The 18,234-nt window shown below is 34.2% G+C and overlaps 1 long non-coding RNA gene and 1 pseudogene across 1 annotated transcript; both read right to left on the reverse strand.

Moving 5' to 3' along the window:
- Positions 1–13,096, reverse strand: part of LOC127153560 (interferon-induced very large GTPase 1-like) — a 39,667-nt pseudogene extending 26,571 nt beyond the window's left edge.
- Positions 13,097–13,517: 421 nt separating this feature from the next.
- LOC127153908 (uncharacterized) lies at positions 13,518–16,384 on the reverse strand. The gene is made up of 3 exons (XR_007825370.1): positions 16,355–16,384; positions 13,964–14,014; positions 13,518–13,870 (listed from the first exon to the last, which is right to left on the reverse strand). It is a non-coding gene; the product is annotated as an uncharacterized LOC127153908 (long non-coding RNA).
- Between the last annotated feature and the right edge of the window lie 1,850 nt (positions 16,385–18,234).

The following is an 18,234-nucleotide window of genomic DNA, read 5'->3' on the forward strand; positions in this document are numbered from 1 at the left end:
TTATTTCAGAACATCTAAACAGAGGTTTAGATGTTTTATTATAGTCGGTTTTGACGGAACTGTTTCCTAATTGGGATTAATATTCTCTGTCTATCCTGAATGATCGTTAAGTCCGAATGTGGTTCCTCGCAGTTCTTTACCCTTGCTCTTGACCAGTTCTTTCTGTTTGTAATGTTCGAATTTTGCAACGATGGGACGTGGACATTTGGTATCAAGGTTTTTATTGTTAGATCCGAGACGGTGAACGTGGTGGAAAGTTATATTGTTGACAGTATCTTTTGGGAGTTTGACAGTAGAATGCATGAAACCTTTGATCGCTTGTTCCGGGTTGTCTTGGGTTTGTTCTGGTATTTCTGAAAAAAAACAGGTTGTCCCACATACTACGGCACTGAATGTCTAGTATTGATTCTTTTAGCAATTTATTTTCGGCTTTGAGACTGTTGATTGTTGTTGTGAGTTCTGATATCTTTGTATGCATTTAGTTGTTTTCTTTTTGCAGTGACTCTATCTGGGACTGACTGAACTCGAGGCTGGAATTTAGGTCTTTGATGTCCTGATGGAGTATTTCAAGAACTGCCAGTTTATTGTTTATAGATTCCAGAAGACCCACCTCTATTGTTGTCATTGTGGGATCTTTCTCCGACTCTGCTGAGTACTCCAAGCGTGGTTTTTTCTTTTGTGGTTGTGGCATGATGATCAATCTGCAGAAGTAGTCGTCTATGAATTTTTCCACTGTTTCCACTTTGAGTTTAATTGGTATTAAGGCGTTGAAATGTGTAATAGTAGTTTTAAATGTAGATTGGTCTGCACTGTAAAAAATTAAATGTAAAAAAAAAAAAAACAGTGAAATGCATGGCAGCACAGGGTGCCAAACACTTACCATTAATGGAAATAATGGTTAAAGACCGTTTTTTTTAAAAATGGTCAATGACTGGTAGAAACAGCTTCCAAACAAAAACTGTAAAATTAAAGACAAATATCCTAATTCTTTTTTAAAATTGTTACTTTACAGGTATTGTCTGGATTATCATCATGAATCATTCTCTGTGAAATTAAAGTTGTTTTCGTAGTTAACCACTAGCTAGTAACAACATACATGCAAAAACTATCGCAACTATCACTGCATCAGCAACTCCACAGTTACAGCCTTTAAGTAAAAAAACATACAACATAACACCAACAGTTAACTGCCTTCTCCTGGACTAACACACGTTCTAGTCTTCAGCACAATGGTAACCCACAAAACTCAGACAACAGAAACCTTTTAAATCCCAAAAGAACATGAAACACCTCGTTACAAACACTAACAGATCTGTCTAGATCACAGCATCTTCACTTAATACAAACCAGTCTGACTTTGTTTCTTTCATACAAAACTTCTTATTGACAATTAACTGCGGTTTAGATGTTGATGTTTAATTGAAATGAATAAAGTTTGAAGTCACTGTTGTGGAAATAAGCATTTGCTTTAGTTGGGCTCTTGACCCTTAATCTTCTTAATAGTTTTATTTTCTGGTTGTTATAACTGTGTGTTTCTAAAGCACATTTGTTATGAAAAAATCAGCAAGAAATATTCTGGCCACATATTATGGACAATCTTGTTATAGTGGCTTGATTTACTGTCTTCATCTCAAATCTGGTGTTTGAGCATGTTAAATAAGGTTATTAATTATCCAGCAAAAATATCCATGATATGTCAATACCTGGCTAATAAATCAGGCTACGATGATGATTAAATTATCATCAATGAAAAAACAGCTTTATTTTTGTTTTGCTATAACAAACTTGCCTTAAAAACACATACCAGAAAAAAAACTGTTGTAAAGTCAAGGGTCAAGAGTGACTTGGTGACTTCAAACTTTATGATTTTCAATAAAACATCAACATCTAAACCTCACTTAATTGTCAATAAGAAGTTCAGTATGAAAGAAATAAAGTCAGTCTGGTTGGTAATAAGTGAAGATGTTGAGATCTAGAGAGATCTGTTAGTGTTTCATGTTCTGTTGCTGTCAGTCATATGACGTATTTTTAATTATAATTACTTTGTTTTGTTTTGTTTTGGTTGCGTTCAGCGTGCCGCCATGATGGATCACACCCGTTGTCTCGTGAGATCGTCACAGCTCACGCATAATCAGAAACTGCCCCAGCTTACCAAGATTTTTTTAAAAAAAAAAACATGTTATAATATGACAATAACCGTTTTTACCATTACGACAACTTAAATAAATACTAGTCACCTAATAAATGTGCACATAACTTACCATGTGTGTTTCTCTCGTCTATTGATTGAAGGTTCACCTTAAGAAAAATAAAAATAATAAAAATCAATTACATTAATGATTTTTTAACCATTTCGATTGTTTATGAATCACAGAATGTCTATTTCTTGTTATCATGATCTAAGTTCTCGCGGTAACACTTTACAATAAGGGTACATTAATTACCATGAATTCATGCATAAATTCATGCATTATTATGTCATGAATTATCAGGAACTAACATACATTCAAAGTCTTTCATTCATGACTTCATGAATAAACAACACCTTAATTAAGACATTAACTACACTGTAAAAAAATGCACTGTAAAATAACAGTAATCTACTGGCAGCTGTAGTTGCCAGCATTATACTGTTACTTTACAGCTCTCTACCGTTAATTTTCAGCTCTTCATTTTTACAGTATGTTATCATTATTATACCATGTGGTAACTCATTTTATTTTGGAGACCGATTGCTTCAAACCATTTGAGTTTTTAAAAAACTATCGTTTATATGGTGTTAGTACAATGAACTTATTTAATTTGAGTCCACTAAGAAGAAATATTTCTTAATATAAACCCACAAACACTTAAAGTGTAATAAAGAAGCAATCGACTTTCACTCAAATCTTTATAGATTGTCATTAACTAACAAAAGCACAAATTTGTGTAATAAAGTGCTTAGTAAAGAGATTGTCACTATATCAGCAATTCCACAATTACTGTCTTTAAATAAAGCAGCAAAACAATAGTGTTTGTGGCTCATCATTGCCTGAAGCACAAGCTCTACTCTCCAGCACAATGGTGACCCACAAAACTAAATTAAACTAACAGATCTTATAATGAACACTTCTAATGTGTCAACACTACAGAGTGTTTGAGTAATACTGAATTAGTGCTGAAGTTAATAAGATAATTATATGATTGATCACATTCTGATTGAGCATTAGTGATGAACACCAGCTGTTAACAAACAAAATCACTGAATGAAAGAATAACACAAGAACAACTGACTTCAGCCACAGCCTTAGATGACATCAACTGAAATAAAAGAAGACATTAAATCTCTCAAGATCTGATTAAACTCCTAAAACAGCATTACCAGCTTCAGTTATTACCACACTGACTTTATTTCTGTCAGACGTCTACAGAAGAGAGTTGCAGAGGTTTAGGTTGTTTTTTTTTTTTTTCTTTTACTACCACGGTGGAGATCAGTGTTTACTTTAGTTGGGCTGTTGAACCTTGACATTTTAAAGTTAATTTTACTTTAGTTGTTGTAATTATGTGTGTTTACAACATGCTTGTTATGACAAAAAAGAAAAAAAAATAAAAATGAATGAAGGACTAAAAAAAGATGTAGAATTGTTTATGGTTTGGTAATAACACATGTTTTATCTAGTGTCTTCCCTTTTATTGAATGTTGATAATGGATTTTTTAAAAAAAACAGAACAAATTAGTATTATTTAGATACACACATCAAGAATCATCGTATGAATCTCAACAATGGTGAGAACAAGTAATGGGTGAGGTTTGTAGTGTGCTGATACCCAGCATGCATTGCAGCATGAAGCTTTCGATTGTCACCATTGTTGAGATTCATATGCTGATTCTTCATGTTTCTATTTGAGTATAAATGTTACAGTAGTTTTAAATTTTAGCTGTTAAGTCCTTATTTTCTGATTGCCACATTACTCAAAAATCTCATGCTGTAACATACTCGCTGAAAAAAAAAACAAAAAAAAAACAAAAAATAACCTCCTAATGAGTCCAGCAAGACTCAGAACCAGTTCAGTAAATGTCATTCATGCCCAACTAGACATAGCTGACATCAACTGATCAGCATTGCTGTAACTAATGCATCATAAAAACGCAATTATATCTATGTTTAAATATCAAGAGTCAGGAGCCCAATTAAAGCAAACACTGATCTCCACAATGGTATTGTCAAACAAAACAAAACATCATCATCTAAACATCTCTTCATTCTCAATAAGATCTTCTATAGACATCTGACAGAAATAAAATCAGTCTGGTTAGAAATGCGTGAAGTTGGTAAAGCTGTGTGTTGAGTTGTTTAAATGTTCAGTTGATTTCATCTAAGGCTGTGGCTGAAGTCAGTTCTATAGTTCTTGTGTTTGTCTTGTTTCTCTTTCAATAAGTGATTCTGCTCATTAACAGCAGCTGTTCGTCAGTGTCTGAAGTCACTCATTAGTTTTCATTATCTCTGTAAGGTGGACTATATTAGTAAACTCATGTAGGGAATAGTGAATGAGGGTGTAGAGTTTGATTTTAAACACAGTCTTTGAGTGTCGATTTTGAACGCTGTTAATTCACCATACATAGCAGCAGGCTACTTTTTCAAAAATGACAAATAATACCCAGAATGCACTGTTTTAATGGAAAACAGCATGTTACTGTCAAAATTTTGCAATTTTTTTACAGCAATTTTTAACAGTGTACACTGAAAAAAATATTTTGTTGGTTCAACTTGGTTCAACAGCTGAAATTCAAATGTTTATCTTCACAATGGTGTTTTCAAACTTGATTATTAATTTATCAATAAAACATCAACATCTAAACCCCAGTTTTTAATAAGAAGTTCAGTATGAAAAAAATAAAGTCAGACTGGATTGTAATAAGTGTGAGAGAGAGATATGTTGGTGATTTTTTAACTGTTTTAAAGAGCAATACATCATTCGGAACTGTAAAGGGTCTACTCATGGGCATCGGAACCATTGAATGTGGGTGGGACAGGACCCACCCACTTTTAAAGACCAATGATATTGGACCCACCCACTTTTACAGTCTCTAATTCTGCAAATATGTATGTGCACTTTTTAGAGTGGCATCAGTCAAATCCATTCCACATGACGAATGCGCTAATAGATTAAGCTCCATGCTCACGCGTATGAACTGGCAGCATCAGGGGTGGAGGATTGGACGGAGCGGGCGTGGGCGCATCAGGCGTAATCATCAAACATATTTCAAAGGAAGCGGGTGCCACAGTCCTGACCGCATCGCTGTCTTTACTGGGTGTGTTTAGGGATATTCGTGCCTGCTTCACTCCTGTAACACATCAAAGTAAACAAAGCATCTGAGCGTATCTGCTGCTGAGATACCCCTAACCCTACCCGACACTTTATTCAAAGTTTTCAGTTATTTCCTTCATCTTATTTTTATTGAAAACAAATGCCTTTCCGAAGTGAAATAAGATGTGAAATAAGATGTGAAAAGGCAGAAGAACGATTTTGGCAATAGGCGGACGCGAACTCGAGTCATTCGCATCAAAAAACACTGTCTAAAATATAAAAATAAGGAGACGCCTAAAACAGGCCCGAAGCCTGCCACGTGTCTGAAGTATGACATGAAAATTGGGCTGGCCCTATAGGGGCATAAAAAAGTTGGGGCCCGTCAGGCTCGTGCTAAAATGCAGGGCTCTAGACCAAGTCACCACTTTAGTTGAGGGGCCACAAACATGATGAAGTCATAAGAAGCTAATGCTTAATTAACGATGACTACTTTATTTGGATGTCAACAGATTTCACATGCTATGTGCTGTAATTGGCAAATGTTGGGGTCTGTCCATTTACCTATTTATTTTTTTGGTAAACAAAGAAAACATCATGACAATGTGTAATAAATCATGTATGTGTAATAAATCAGTATGTAACTCTACTTTATTTAGTAAACCATTATAAGCCCTCAGAACAGACTGAATTCTTTAGATTCCTTTGCTTAAACAAGGTTTTGGAAATATTCCATAGATTGTGGTTTATTTTGATATTATAGATTAATTCAATTGATTCATTCAATGAGTGTATATGGATCATTTAGTCGAACTTTATTTGGGATGTAATACTGTGGACAACATATATTTACCTGCTCATTATCTGCCTATTTTCTCTTCCTGTCGTATTTGTTTTAGGACTGTGGTCTTCACTGTTAGACCTTACCAGGCTTTTTACAGTAACATACTGGCAACACTGTTGGCAGCTAGTTACTATAGGTATTTTACAGTATATTATTACAATGGCTGTTTGACGATACATCATTAAAAGGATCTATTAACTCACTTAAGTCACACAGTCTCAGATGAACATCAACTGTAAATAACAGATGAACACGTTAAATCTGTCAAGATCTCACCAGAGGACAATTAAACACAAACCCCATTAACATCTTCACTTATTTCAGACACCACTTTCACTTTATTTCTGCCATCTGTCTAAGATCTTATTGAGAATTAACAGTGGTTTGATTATGTTTTAAGTCGCCATTATTGTGATGCTTTAGTTGGACTCTTGACCCTTGACTGTCTTTTGCATTGCTATTTTTCTTTTTTGTAATGAAAAACAAGTGTTTTGTAAATGTTTGTGCAATGATGTTGGAAGAGAGCTGTAGAAGTGCTGCTTTATGCTCTTTTGGTGGCAAAAATTGCATCAGAAAATAGTTTAAATAATAATAATATTAAAGAAAATATATTTCAAAATATCCTTGGTAAAGTTAATATAACTATTGTGATGGAAAGATCTTGTTTTTTGGCTACTGAGACACACTTATACACTTAACATACAAACCTCTTCAGTCTTGACAAACAATCATGGCTGAGTTTGGTACTATGCACCCAGCATGCATTGCAGCAAGAAGCTTTTCAGTTGACTGTCACCATTGTAGTGATGGGACGTTCTTGAATAATTTATTTATTTTGAACAAATCTTCAATGTGACTTGATAAGAATGAGTCATCTTGGAGAATGATTCGTTCAGTCACGCATGTGCAACGTTCTCTTAGGTTCTGTGCTGGAATTAGTTCACCTGTTTCGAGTCTTTGAGTTTTTGGAGTCGTTCGGACTCAAAGGTCCGAGTTGGTACAATGATCTGAACTTCCCATCACTACACCATTGCTGATATTTATATGTGGATTGTTGATGTCTATGTGTATCCTTCTGATGCAGTAATTCATTATTTTATGTATATATTGTGCAAAGACAGTTAAAATCACAGTTTGGCATAGCGCTCTTTTCCAGAGCAAGCATATTTAGAACACAATTAATTAACTAAGCAGTGAGATGTTATTATATGGTGAAATAAGCATCATGGCTGCCTGGTTATCTCCAATGTCTTGTATGTTTAGTTTTTGCATTACAATCCCAGCAAAACTACAACATACAAACAAAGCATTGTGCATCATTCATAGTTAATGAATTTAAAACCTTTGTAATGCATATGACAACTTCACCATTTGTGCTATTTAGACACACAGATATCAAGAACCAGCATATGAATCTAAACAATGGTGACAACCAACAAAATGCTTCCTGCTGCAATGTATGCTTGGTAACAACATAGTAAAAACTTCCAACATGCACTGCAATATGAATAATTATTGTCACCACTGAGTTGGCACATGATGCACAACGACAATGTCTCCAAATGAGTTGATATGAGAAAGTATAAACTAAGCTGCTGCTTCAAGCTTACAGTTCATAATACACAAATATTTGTTGTAAATCAATATTGCAAGTGCTCAGAAGGAAATTATTTAAAGGATCAAGAAACAAACTAAAGGAAACATTGACCACGATCATGTTGGCATTGTCTTTTATTTTCTTTTCCTTTCTTTCTTTTCTTGATCAATGAAACAACATCTAAATCTCTGTTAATTCTCGATAAGAGATTCTGCAGACATAAAATAAAGTCTGTCTAGTTAGTAATGAGTGAAGCTGATGATGCTGTTTGTGGAGTTGTTTAATCAGATCTTGAGAGATTTATTGTGTGTGTGCGTTTTGTTTTCAGTTGATTTCATCCAGTGCTGTGGCTGAAGTCAGTTGCAGTTCTTGTGTTTCTCTTTTGTTTTCTTCAGCAGGTGTTCATCACTAATGCACAAACATCATTAAACTAGTCACTCAATGATCTCATTAACTTTAACTCTTTGAGGACTTGGGATTTGACTCAAGACTTGCTTGTGACTCACTTGCTTTTGTTCTCATGATTGAAACAAAATACTGGGGAGGACTTTTACTCACGGAACCTGGATTTTCCACCTCTCAAATTATTAATATTATTTATTTTTTTTTTTGTCTAAAGCTTAGATGACTGAATTTAATCTTAGATTTTATCTCTAAGTTATTGAAAAAAAAAAAAATAACATGTACAACCTATGCTGATATTAGTGTGGCTAGCTAGCATATGAGATTTCATCATAGCTGCAACATCAGGGGCAATTGTAACATTTCCCCCAAGCCACATGGCCCAGTGTAAACGCCTTGTTTGTTTGCTTTTCTGTTGGATAATAAACACATTTGCATGTAAAACTACATTTGAAAATGGTTAGTTACAAATTAAACAATGTGCTGTTTTTTAATAATACAATGAATATTATCTCTATCAAGATATATCGTAACTTAATTTTTGATTAGTAATATGGGTAACACTTTAGAATACTGTTCCATCATTAATGAATAACTACACAGGAACAAACGACTATGCACTATTCTGAAACTCTGATTAACGAACCAATACGTCACAGCACTCAGTCAAACATGGTAGTTCACTATTAGCTAATCAGTAACTGACATGATCTTTACTTAAGATACTAATGATTTTTGGCATAGAAGAAAAATCAATAATTTTGACCCATACAATGCATTGTTGGCTATTGCTACTGTTGTGAATTTTTTTTCTTAGAAACCAGGAGACGTTTGGATATCTTGAAGCAGAAGTTTCTGCTTCAAGATATGTAATTTCTACATTAAATAATTTTGTTCAGGCAAGAATTACAAAAAAAGAGTAAATTCAACATTATTACTCAATTTAAGCTTGTAGAATATAAGAATATAATTAAGTTTAAATTTATAAGTATATTTTACTTGAAATTGTTTGTTATTTTTACAAAGATTGTTTAAGTAAATATCAAAGTCTTGATCCTGTTACACAAATAATTAATAAGATTAATATTTTTTGCTGTTTTTGAGATGTATTTACACTGTTTCATGGTTGCTTTTGTTGTTAAGAGTACATTTGCTGCTCAAAATTACCCATTTATACTCAAACACTAGTCACTGATTGTTACCGTCGTTGTGTATCGTGTGCCAAGTAGCAAGTGCAAGAATCAACAGATTACTTTAAAAAGAAAAAAAAAAAAAAGTGCTGATTACATGTACATACAAACATGATTATAAGTGAACCACATGTTTTAGTAGCATGCTTTGTTCCAGTGTTATATTAATTGAGTATATGTACTTCAGTATTGTAGATTTAACTTGACATAATTAAGTAAAAAATTAAACTTATTAAATTCCTACTGGCTAATCTGAATTTAATTGTTTCCTTTGTTAATTTGACCTAACTTAGTTAAGTAGATTTTACTTTAAATTTATGTGTGCAAAAACTTGCAAAACAAAAATGAAGTAAATCTTAGCGGGGCTTGTACTCGTGGGGCTTGTTTAAAATTGTTTAATTTGTATGTTTGTTCTATTCATTTATTTGTGCTATTTACACAATGTTCAAGTATTTTCAAGTTTGTAGGTGTCCAGGTACAGAGACGGATAATCAAATGTAAATCTCTGTGAATGTAAATGTAAATGACAAATGTAAAAAATGTCTAAACAGAGTGCACAGGTTCACATCTTTTTGTGTTTGCATGTTGAAACTGGCGATTTGTATTTGTTAGTTCAGGCATGAAAGGAGGAGAGTTCAGTTTGGTGCTGCTGTCTGTGAGATGCGGTGCTCTGTGCGCACTGAACACGGTGGCCCGTCAACTGTCCCAAGCATATTTTCAGGCTGCCCCCTCAGCCGTGGGCCCCTATAATCATCACCCCAGCTAGAATTTTTTTGTTCTAAGAATGTTCTGACAACATTATGCTATGTTCTGGTAATGTTGGTAACACTTTATAATAATGTTCAGTTGTAAGTCATTTATAAGCAATTAGCTAATGATGAAATAATCATCTACAAAACATTTATAAAAGATATAGAAGAAGTGATATGCTAACAATTTGTGTATGTTTTGTTAATTCATTTACAAGTAATTTACAAGTAATTAATTAATAATTAACCAATCATTTACGGTAACACTTTATTTTAAGGACCAATTCTCGCTATTAACCACTTGCTTATTAGCATCCATATTACTAGCATATTGGCTGTTTATTAGTACTTATAAAGCACATATTCTGCATGACCATATTCTACATCACTAATCTTATCCAATACCTAAACTTAACAACTACCTCACTAACTATTAACAAGCAGCAAATTAGGAGGTAATTAAGGTAAAAGTCATAGTTAGTGGTTTCTTATTACTGAGAATTGGACCTTAAAATAAAGTGTGACGTCATTTACAAAACATGACTATGCATTCATAAACGATTAATAAGTGATTTGTTAGTATTTTTTATCTATGCTTTGTAGATTAAGTTATAAATCATTTACAAGTGATTAGATAACGATGAACTAATCATTTACAAAACATCACTATACTTTCACAAATGATTAAGTAATATGCTAACGATTTACAAATCTGTTGTAAGTTATCTTTATAGAAAATAGCATATCATGAAATAATCAAACAGATCCTTAGTCAATGGTTAATAAGTTACTAGTTAATATATTATTAATCTATTATAAATTATTGAAATGTCAATCATTGAAATGTTTATCCTCCATTGAAGATCACATCATGAATAAATCATTTATAAATCTTTCTGCATCCCCTAATCTAAAGTGTAAACAATTCATCAGTTGTAAATGTTTTACTCATCATTTGTAGATCTTTCCCCTCAGTGTGTATACACACACGACCTGTAACCAGCAGGTTTGTAAAACATTTACAACTGATGAATAGTTTACACTTTAGATTAGGGGATGCAGAAATGATATATTCATGTGTTTACACAACAGGTTTTGAATATTTGTTGTGTGTACTGCAATGTAAGGGCTGACTGGTGAGGGTAAAGATGGTAAATACATGGAGTATTTTAGCGCTGTGCACCGGATGTGATCTTCAGTGGAGGGTAAAACTGGTTCACATTATCACTAGATCCCACACACTCCACACAGAACACAAGTCGTGCTGATGAGAGAAAGGGTTTGCACGTTTATTCACTTGACAGCAAATTATTATTAATTAAAAAAAAAAAAAAAAAAAAAAAGTTTTAGAATCATTGCATTTGCATTGCGTTATACAGTGTTGCGCAAGAGTGCACCCCACAAATCTGCATCATAACATGAGTTCTGACCTTTGTCACAAAAAAGACTTTCTACGTTGTCTTTTTCCCTATCATGCAATAGAAATCTCAAGAAATTATATATCTACTATCATCAATGAATTAGTCACTTAATTATTTTATTAACTTTAACTCTTTGAGGACTTGGGATTTGACTTGAGACTTGCTTGTGACTTGAAAGGAATGACTTGGTTCCACCTCTGCTGCACAGAAATGTTAATATTGTGTGAAGGCAGACAACTTCAGTATTTTCTGAAAAATACCATTGTATTTGAAGGATGTAATTTAAAGGAAACTGTAGAATTTACACATTTCATTTTGTAAATATTTTGTCAGTGATGCGCTGAGTCAGACAACTGCATTTTCACAGCAAAATATAAGTAGGCCAAACCATATATATATATATATATATACATCATGTTTACTTTATCAGCAATACGGCATAGATTTTATTCATTTAAAACAATTAAAATGGCCTACTATTTGGCCACTGGAAAAGAATAAATCTTCACCTGACTGAGAAAGACTAACCAAAACCATTTAATCTGATTTTTTCTTGAATTCACCATCATTAACCAAAACCATTTTCTGATTTTTCTTGGCTTTTTTTTTTTTGTTCTAACAAACATGCTTTACAAACACAGTTACAGCAGCCAAAAAAAATGTAGCATTATAAAATCAAGGGTCAAAACGCTGACAGCCACAATGATGTGGTCAAATGAAGCATTTTCAATAAAACATCTAAACCTTTGTTAAATCTCAAAGAATTTTTGTCAAATCAAATCAAGTTAAACTGTAATATGTGAAGCTGGTAACGCTGTTTGTGGAGCTCTTTAATCATCCTCTGCTGTTTATTTCAGTTTGATCTAAGGCTAAGGCTGAATGTCAGTTGTAGTTTAATTTCTTGTTCTTTTCTTGAGTGATTCTTCTTGTTAGCAGCAGCTGTTCATCATTGGCTGAATTCACTCATTAGTTTTCAGTTTGTCAGGTGGACAATATTAGTGAACTCATGTAGGAAATAGTGAATGAGGGTGTAGAGTATGATTGGAAACACAGCCTCTGCGTGTTGACTCGGAGTGTTGTTAACTCACAGTAGAGCAGAAGGATACTTTCTCAGAAAGAACAAATATTAGCCAGAATGCATTGTTTTTTACAGGATTTTACTGTTGTAATGAAAAAAAAAAAGAAAAAAAAACAAAACAAAAAAACATTACTGTTAGAATACTTACAGTTTTTTCACAGAATTTTTTTACAGTGTGCCGATCTACCATTACACTTACAGGGCCAACCGAGGTAATAACTGCTGATGGGGATGTTGATTATTCCCCTTCATACAAAAACCCGAAAAATTGTTGATATGCGAGCTCTTTTTTAGAGTGTCACCCCTTGCCACTGACTACCATCAGTCATGCTTTGGTTATGAATGCCAACTGTCTGTCCAAAGCCACCAAATGTGTGTTTAAACATACAATATTACATTCAAATAATTCTAAAGGAAAATAATTACTAACATTGTTACATAAAAAATTGATATCAAAGTGAAATAATAATAATAATAATAAAGCAAAAGCATAACGCCATACCTGAGTACTGATGTCTCTCTGTCTGTGTCTTCAGTCCAAGTAGCAAATGAAGGTTCTCTGCTGGTATTTATATAAACACATATAGACACTTTCACTTTCACTTGCACTTTTTTTTTTTTCTTATATGTCACGTGTCTTAAAGAAACAAAGACATTGTTTGATACTTGTTAAAAGACATTCCTGTTTGTGTTCTCTCTCCTTTTATCCACTGTACTCCTCCTCCCTATACCTCGTTTTTATTTATATTTAGTTTGAATAACAGGATGCATCTGGAAAGAAGCTATTCTTCTACTAGAATTTTTATATATATATATATATATATATATATATTTAATTTTATAAGGCACAACCTTTGTCTTGTATCCCAGCTAGAAATGTTTTTTTTTTTTTTTTCTAAGATTGTTCAGAGAACATTATTGTATGTTCTGGTAATGTTTTCAGCGGCAAGTTTTATTTTAGTTCCCAGAATATTCTCCTAAAAGGTAGGATAACATTCTCTAAAAACATTCTACAGATTAGCTTCAATTAGCTTCAGCCCCGAAGTTCCTGTGTTCACCAGGATGTTGTTATGAAAAACGCCGTGGTCAATGCAGTGCTGCACCGCCAGAACTAACTGGCGCATTAAACCACATGCAATCCGTTCAGTCAGTCCAGATGAAGTGCTGATGAACTTGTGCAGGACCATGCATGGATGAGGGAACTCCAGAACGAGCAATGTTTGTATAACGCAGGGGCTTACTGGAGGACGCCTCAACATGAGCATCAGTGCCACTTCTCTAGGCAGAGGTTTGGAATAACAGGCTACAGAAAAGCAGAACACAAGGTTAGTTATCATACATTTAAATGTACTTTACAATTATTTTGAATTGTATTCTTTAATCTTTGCCAACTTACAATTTGAATAGAACAGGTGTTGTTCCATTTGCACATTCTTTTGATGGCTAACTGCAAAGAGATAAACAAATATTATTCATTTTTCTCACATTCTCCAATCTGTAAGTTATTTCAAACACACTTCTTTGATCTCTACATAAGGAACAAAATGTTCAGTGAAAGTGTGTTGCCTGTCGGCCATCGGTTTTTCGGATTGCCTTGTACACCGTGCCAAAGTTTCCCCTTCCTAACAAACCTTAGAGAGTTAATAGGGCACTGATTGTCAACTTTTGATTTATTGCCCCTTATAAAAATTCCTCCCCTCCCACCCCCAACTGGACATCTGTTTATTCACCTCAGTAATCCAAAGGAATTTATGACCATTATCTTATTGTTTGGGAAAGTGTTTTTTTGAAAAGTGTAAACAATTCATCAGTTGTAAATGTTTTACTCATCATTTGTAGATCTTTCCCCTCAGTGTGTATACACACACGACCTGTAACCAGCAGGTTTGTAAAACATTTACAACTGATGAATAGTTTACACTTTAGATTAGGGGATGCAGAAATGATATATTCATGTGTTTACACAACAGGTTTTGAATATTTGTTGTGTGTACTGCAATGTAAGGGCTGACTGGTGAGGGTAAAGATGGTAAATACATGGAGTATTTTAGCGCTGTGCACCGGATGTGATCTTCAGTGGAGGGTAAAACTGGTTCACATTATCACTAGATCCCACACACTCCACACAGAACACAAGTCGTGCTGATGAGAGAAAGGGTTTGCACGTTTATTCACTTGACAGCAAATTATTATTAATTAAAAAAAAAAAAAAAAAAAAAAAAAAAAAAAGTTTTAGAATCATTGCATTTGCATTGCGTTATACAGTGTTGCGCAAGAGTGCACCCCACAAATCTGCATCATAACATGAGTTCTGACCTTTGTCACAAAAAAGACTTTCTACGTTGTCTTTTTCCCTATCATGCAATAGAAATCTCAAGAAATTATATATCTACTATCATCAATGAATTAGTCACTTAATTATTTTATTAACTTTAACTCTTTGAGGACTTGGGATTTGACTTGAGACTTGCTTGTGACTTGAAAGGAATGACTTGGTTCCACCTCTGCTGCACAGAAATGTTAATATTGTGTGAAGGCAGACAACTTCAGTATTTTCTGAAAAATACCATTGTATTTGAAGGATGTAATTTAAAGGAAACTGTAGAATTTACACATTTCATTTTGTAAATATTTTGTCAGTGATGCGCTGAGTCAGACAACTGCATGTTCACAGCAAAATATAAGTAGGCCAAACCATATATATATATATATATACATCATGTTTACTTTATCAGCAATACGGCATAGATTTTATTCATTTAAAACAATTAAAATGGCCTACTATTTGGCCACTGGAAAAGAATAAATCTTCACCTGACTGAGATTCACAAAGAGATTTTTGTGCAGGTTCTGGCGTACACATGGTTTTATAAATCTTTTGTGCGCACGTACACTTTGAGGATAAAATCTACGAAAGTTTTATAAATGAGGCCCCTGACCACTAGACGAATTCACCATCATCAAAGACTAACCAAAACCATTTAATCTGATTTTTTCTTGGCTTTTTTTTTTTTGTTCTAACAAACATGCTTTACAAACACAGTTACAGCAGCCAAAAAAAATGTAGCATTATAAAATCAAGGGTCAAAACGCTGACAGCCACAATGATGTGGTCAAATGAAGCATTTTCAATAAAACATCTAAACCTTTGTTAAATCTCAAAGAATTTTTGTCAAATCAAATCAAGTTAAACTGTAATATGTGAAGCTGGTAACGCTGTTTGTGGAGCTCTTTAATCATCCTCTGCTGTTTATTTCAGTTTGATCTAAGGCTAAGGCTGAATGTCAGTTGTAGTTTAATTTCTTGTTCTTTTCTTGAGTGATTCTTCTTGTTAGCAGCAGCTGTTAGCAGCAGAAGTTAAATTGTGAAACGGTTGGGTAAAATGGGATCAAGGGGTAGTTTTTATTAAAGTTTTTCACATTCAATAGAAACACTGTGACGACTGTGTTTTCCAGAAACAGTAAAACAAATCAAGACCAGTATTTATTTATTGCTAAACAATTTTGGTGAAACATTTAAAACAAAAATGTATCAAACACGTTTGTTAAGCGAGTTAAGAGTTAAGAGTTTTTTACTGATACAAGAGTTAAAGTAAAAGTAAAAAGAGTCAAGTGTCTTACATTGAAAACAACAACAACAAAAAAGTTCAGATCAGATGTGATCGTTAAGCAACAGCATAAGATACTTGTCAAAATCTATGTTGTAGTCTAGCATTACAATTTTAAAAAAGGTACAAGGATACAAAAGTTAAAGTAAAAAGAAGAGAAAAAAGAATCAAATATCTTACACAGTGTCCCGCGAAAATACAACCTCCTTGATGCCTTACTCAAAATGAACTTAGGGCGCAGCAGACAAACCACTCCCACAAACCTCCCCCCTAACATAGGTGGGCGTTGATCTTGTAGGCCTGGTTGTAGAGTTGTGTTTAAAAAAGGTTGAGAGTGCTTTATCTTTACCTGTACACAAAAATACAACTGTGTATTTTGTGAATTTGAAAAAAAAAACAAAAAACAGAAATTATTCTGTAACAATGGCCGAGGCAGCAGCAGCACTCCTGAGAGAAACATTGAGATTGTTATGGGCGATCTTACTCTAGCCCCGAGGTAGATAAAACATGGACCATGTCTGTCCGAGTTCCTTCACAAACCTTTGGAAAATGTTAAGTATGAGCTCCATTTATCCGGTAATCGTGTTTGCAGGTACAACTTTGACAAGACCAACAGGGAGGTTAGACTGAGTACCGTGGATATTGATGAAAGGTTTACGTGCGACACGTGTGATGACCCCGAGTTGTTTTTCACCGCAAAGGACTGGTGATTATTTTACAACTTTGTTTGGCGTGATCTAAAAGATGGCAGCGATGATCCTCTGTTCATAGGGCTCGGAGACCACGTTAACATATAGAGGGAACATCTAATGATATCGTCAGTGTTAGATACGATAAACTGCATTACATACCTGTGAATAAGTCTAATATTACAGACATTTGCATCGAGGTTAAAGACGACCAGAACCAACACGTACGTTTCACTTATGGTAAAGTTGTAGCCAAACTCTACTTCAGACCTGTGAAATTCCTGCTGAAAAAAAAACAAAAACAAAAAAAACAGCTAAAACCAGCTTAGGCTGGTTGGCTGGTTTTAGCTGGTTTAAGCTGGTTTAAGCTGGAAGTAGCTGGTTTTAACTGGTCTCCCAGCCTGACCAAGCTGGTGTCCTTTTGACCTAATTACAAATTAATCAGTTTCACTTACTGACAAGGTTCAGTTCAAGGTAAGTTTAGTATTATAATCAGGTATGGTAGATGATACAGCTTAAATTATTCTAGTTGTTAATGATAATATATCTGAGAAAAGTCTAAAACAAAATTATTAAGGTGGTTTCACAAATAAATTATAGTATAAAGTATAGCATAAAATCAAGCTAGCACTCAAAAAAATCAGCATAGAACTCAAATCAGATTAAATTATTGTCTGAAGAAATACATTCACCATAGTTGTAAGACCAATTAGAATCAGATGTTTTATTTTTCGGTATTGAATAGACTTTTACACAAAATATAAATGAAACAAACACAGCCTTTATATAACAATCACCTGCAATTAAAAAACACTAGGAGAAAAAAAAAAAAAAACAATATCTTTAACAAGAAATGCTTAAAGCATAATCTGATCACGTGGTGGTCTGACGCAAAAGTACAGCATAATGCTGTAAATTTCAAATCTACAGAGGCGGGATTTTCTTCAACGGTCGACATTCGGGAGCGATTCACAACTGTGGTAAGTGACTTATTTCACTTTTTATTTTTCATGTTTGGTAACTGCAGTATTAGTGTCTATGTTCGCGGTAACCGCAGATTAACGAATCCTCCGTCCGCGGGGCGCGAGGGAGACTTGTGCCGGGTTTAAGCAGCGCGGTCGCGGGAGGATTTCACACATTCCCCGGCCTCATAGCGGCTACAGGCGGAAAATCTCTGGGTTCCAACGGTAGTAATTACACGCTTCACTGACAACAGTTGTGATTCACGGGAACGTCGTGTTGTTCAGCACACTTTCTCGTGATTATTTTATGATGTAAATCAAATTTGCACAGTTAGTCATCTGTTAACAGGGGCGCCGAAATGAAATGCGTGACGTTACTTAAGTCTCGCACCTCGCGGTCATCCCGCTC

Source organism: Labeo rohita, chromosome 22, assembly GCF_022985175.1.
Source record: "Labeo rohita strain BAU-BD-2019 chromosome 22, IGBB_LRoh.1.0, whole genome shotgun sequence".
Lineage (NCBI taxonomy): Eukaryota > Metazoa > Chordata > Actinopteri > Cypriniformes > Cyprinidae > Labeo > Labeo rohita.